Source organism: Frankliniella occidentalis, unplaced genomic scaffold, assembly GCF_000697945.3.
Source record: "Frankliniella occidentalis isolate FOCC.00 unplaced genomic scaffold, Focc_3.1 Scaffold247, whole genome shotgun sequence".
NCBI lineage: Eukaryota > Metazoa > Arthropoda > Insecta > Thysanoptera > Thripidae > Frankliniella > Frankliniella occidentalis.
This window is the reverse complement of record NW_026267373.1, coordinates 281,292-285,821: the sequence shown is the minus strand read 5'-3', so window position 1 is coordinate 285,821 and position 4,530 is coordinate 281,292. Positions and strand designations below refer to the sequence as shown.

The 4,530-nt window shown below is 53.5% G+C and overlaps 1 protein-coding gene across 1 annotated transcript in view; it reads left to right on the top strand.

Annotated features, from left to right (window-relative positions):
* Nucleotides 1-1,003: 1,003 nt before the first annotated feature.
* Nucleotides 1,004-4,530, top strand: part of LOC113203691 (chaoptin-like) — a 69,566-nt gene continuing 66,039 nt past the window's right edge. The window contains exon 1 of the mRNA XM_052273112.1: nucleotides 1,004-1,363. The gene's annotated coding sequence lies outside the window, so the exon portion shown is untranslated. The remainder of the gene's footprint in view (nucleotides 1,364-4,530) is intronic.

The following is a 4,530-nucleotide window of genomic DNA, read 5'->3' as shown; positions in this document are numbered from 1 at the left end:
TCTCCCAGACAACACGAGGCTGTGTTGTTATTGTTTGCGGACTGCCGCTACTTATTATTGATACGAAACGCCGTTAAATAAAATATAGTCTCGTCGACGCCGCTTTTGCTTTTGCATCAGCAAATGTCGTCCGATTTATTGCCGAGCTGATCCTTTTCGCTTTGTCCGCTCGCTGGCCGATACTCCCCCCCCCCTCTCTCCCCACCTCGCTCGACCCCGCCGGTCGTACAGCCGCCGTGCTGATCAAAGCAATACTAGGTGAGAACGACAGTTAACTATAATGGGAGAGTGCTCACGAAATAAGAATAATCATGTACCATCAGAAATAAGGATAAGTTCCCGTCGAAGCGCAAGCAGAGAGGAGCACTCGTCTAAATTGACCTCGCGTAGTGTGTGGGTCGCGTCCGGTATGAGAAACTGTTCTTTGTTTTCTCTTCGTGGGATTTCTTGCAGGACGACGATGACAATACCACGGACCTACAATCCGTGGAAGATGAAATGAAGGGGTGGACACGAGCCTTGTAGAGAATTTCAGTGAATCCCAGGGCTGGAAGTAAGAAGTAAAATATAATCAAAAATATGTTGCAGTTGACTGCGAGTCTGGTGGGGGTATGAGAAATATACGTTGTGTGACTGAAAATAAACAAACGAAGGGTGGAAAACCTCGGATTTCTCATACCCCGACGGATCGCAGTAAGCTGCTGGTTCAGCCATTTTTGATTCCGGTGTACTTTCTTACTTCACAGTAATGCCTATCCTATTTTTGGTTATGGCATGGCTCTGTCCCCGTGGACCGCGAGTGCTGGTTTGTCGGGTATGACTGACTACCACATGGTACATGGTGTACCCCCAAGCAGGTATGTGCACCATGAGGTAAATGAGTATCATATGCCACACCTGCCAGGCGGGCAGGGCGGGCGATGCAGAGCTCGGGTGCGAGCCGAAACCGTGCCGTGGGGTTGGTCCGGCTCTGGCGCCCCGCGCTCGCTCAGTCGTCGCCCAGACGCGGCGCGCTCCGGTCGAAACGGCTCTCGCCCTACTGCTCCTCCACGGCCGCGGTGTGGCGTCGGAGGTGACGCCGAGCGTCCGTACGCGCGAGCCGGCGGGGCCCTCCACGCCCACGGCCGTCGAGGAGAGTGACAGAGTGACACGGGTTAGCTGCACTCCAAGGGCGGCGGCGGCGGCGCGTGCGGGCGACGCATGAGTGACACGTCTGTGACAACGTGTGTGACGCGGGTGTGACACGGGTGTGACACGACACGGAGGTGGCCCAGGACACGCGCGACCCCGACACCTGCTGACACGACGTCGGCACCGGCGGTCCGCTTCATGGGGTCTGAGGACGTGACCAGAACCAAATAAGGTGAGTTCAATAACATTATCGCTTGAAAAAATCAATTCGGAAAAAAAGGGGGAATTTGGTGCACACTGTGTATTAAAATGCAGTTTATTTTATTTACAATCTCGGCTGTAACAGCAAGCTACAACCCCACCTTTAAGTAAAATTCGATGCCAGGTGTGTAAACTGATGGCGTGAGTTATTGTAAAAGGATTGCTTCAAAGCAGCATAGACGGATCCTCGTACTTTTGATGTGAAGTTGCCTTATTAGCGAGGGGGCAACAACTCCGGGAATCATGTGTACCGGGTGTAACTGAAAATACGCAGCAGTGTTGCGGGATCGCATGCTCAATATAGCCGCAGGGGCCATGGCCCCTTAGGGATGTAAAGAGTAGACGAACGCGCAACACTGCTGCGCATTCACAGTTACACCCGGTAAACCTGCCTGGGAATCATCAGGATAAAAAATTACCGAAATAATGGAAATCGCTTAAACTAAGCGGGAAACTAGTGAAACTGGTACAAATTAGTCAAAATAAGCGTTTTCTACCACTCGAAAACCTAAGGAGTACGTGTAAGCGGACGGGAATCACTGAGAATCAAGTATTTCGGGAATCATTTGTACCTCATTTTCCACTTCCGATGTTTTCATTTGGGTTCAGCGAAATTTTACAACTAAAGCTATACATTGGCTACGCTCGCTGAACTGCGCTGTAAACAAATATAACAAGCCCTTGACAACTCAAAAATTAGCTTACAAATAGTTGAAAAATTACAGAAAAAAATTAATAGCACAATTCTTTATGAAAATCGGTTTTTGAGTAAAAGTTAGTAGTTACTGCGCCCTTCGCGGGTTCTCGCTTAGCCGCAAGGTTGGGCTTTAGGCCACGGCCACCGCGAGGAGGTAGCACGCGGTGTCGCGTCGCAGTGACGCTTGATCAATGTACCGCACGTCGGGTTTCTTGGAACCTCTCTGGGCCCTCGCGGTTACGCCCCCTCCCCTTTTCTCAGGTGGCGTCAGGACGAGACCTTCTCCCTGAGCGCGTCTGCGGCTAGCGCGTTAGCAACCTCACGGTAAACAGTTTTTCTTGGATTAGAAGGTTATTTCGTCAATTTCAAGGACGGGTGGATAGTTTCAAGATCGACCGTTGAAATTCCAGAATCGCCTTGTCAACCATATGCTCCCAAGGGAAAGCCTTGGAAATTCACGTCTGGTAATCCAAGGCAACCCCTTGCATATCCGACTTGGAAGCGGATGGTTTCAAAGCAGATTCTGGGGTTTCAAGGGTCGATCATGAAATTATAATATTATTCCATCGGCCTTCACGGTAAGATCGTCCCTCTTACTACAAAATTCAAATAGGAGAGTTTCAGACCACTCCTTTATATTCCGTCCAGTTTTTATCGGTATGAGAGATCACTTTTTTGTCCCATTTCCTCCACTTATTACTTTTCCCGGCGCGGGGGCGGGTGCCTCGGCGCACACCCCGCGCCGACCCTACCGCCGGACCCGTCCGCACACGCGAGGGCCCGGGGATGCCCTTTGTCCGCCACGCCGCGCCGCCCCCGCTGTTTGGAAACTAATTTGCTATGATCAAAGCTGGCTTATTGCCACACTACCACTACTTGTTGGTGCGTACCGCACCCGCCGCCGCAGTGGGCTCAGCTCACGGCTCACAGTGCTGCCCGGCGCGGGCCGGCGGGCGGCGGGCGACAGGACTCCACCACCACCCCGAGCCCCTAGGGTCACAGGTGGTCCAGGCACCCTTCACCCGAAGGTACCCTAGAGCAGGCTGCAATACCCCTAGCTTCAGCAGGTGTGGATCCACACCGCCGCGATTGAGGTACTGTACACAGACACGCGGACCGTTCCTTGCTCGGGCCGGTAGGCGGCGGGGTTGCCCAGGGTGGGCGAGAGATTCTTTCCTCCAAGGCCACACCGACGAGGCCGCGGAGGCTGCGGCGCCGGCCCAGTTCACAACTCGGCAGGACCGTCGCACAAAGGGGACAAAACAAAAATAGCGGCTCAGACAGACAACGGCCGGCCGCTCCGGCCCTCCTCCCGGTGTGTAGGCGACCCAACCCCTCCTTGCCGCGCCAGTGCGGCGAGGCGAGACGGGCGCCCCCGAACCCGCCGCCCGTACCCGTATCGCAAAATACTAAAACTGTATAGTTTTTATTTTAAAATCGAAAGTTTTATATTACAATAGATAAAATTGACAAATTGACACATTTTAACATTTACGATGCCTCCTGCAGCTAGTTGTCTCCGGTTGTCTTTGAAGTAGACATCTGAAACATCTTTCGTTTGGAAGGGACTGACGACCGCAAAGAAGGCTGCTGCTGACAGGACAGACGTTATAGCGTCATTTTTAGTTTTGGACGACTTTTCTCAGATCGTGAGATATTTCTCACAGTGTAGCCCGGGCGAACCTCGCGCCTTATTAGTCGTCAAAAGGATCAAGGGGAGCCGAGTCCTCCTCCGGCGGCCCCGCGCCCCGCCCCGCCGGGCCCGACACGCCGCCGCGGCTCTGTTGTCAGCGCCCCGCGGTTTGTTCCATCGAATGTTGTTGCCTAGCCGGCTCCGGGCGGCCCTCCAGGAGGATCGCTTTGGCAGGATTAAACAGCCCCCCTTCCCCCTCCTGCCCTGCGGTCGGCTCTGCTGCTTATCGGCAATCCCTCCCGCAGGAGTGACGACTGTTATCGACTGACCGCAGCGCCACAGAAACAGGCATTATACCTGGAGCGGCGTGCGCGCAGCCGCCGATTATGACAATCATTGAGCCAACGTTAGTACACTCTTACAGGCACGAGAAAAATGAGATCGCAGTGCATTTTAGGTCAGGCGCGGCCCCCTGGGGTGGGTAGGCAATGTGTTCGACAAAACCCCTGAAAGTAGGCAACCTACAGCAAATCGCCCCCTCCGTCAGACGGACTTAAAACCGCGCCTGTCTAGATTCAGCTCAGAACGTGTTTTTAGTTCTACCGCGGATAAAAGACAATGATTGCGTGCGATCCAGTTTTGGTGTCATCTTTCATAAAGCTGATCGTCGGTGACGGCACGGCGGATATACGAATCCAGCCTGTAGGCCGCCTCTCGGCCGCCTCCCATCGCAGGTGCAAAGCTGGAGCGTTTATCGCTGCGTCTTCTTTTATTTGGGTAAAACGAAGAGGAAAAGGGGGAAGGGGAG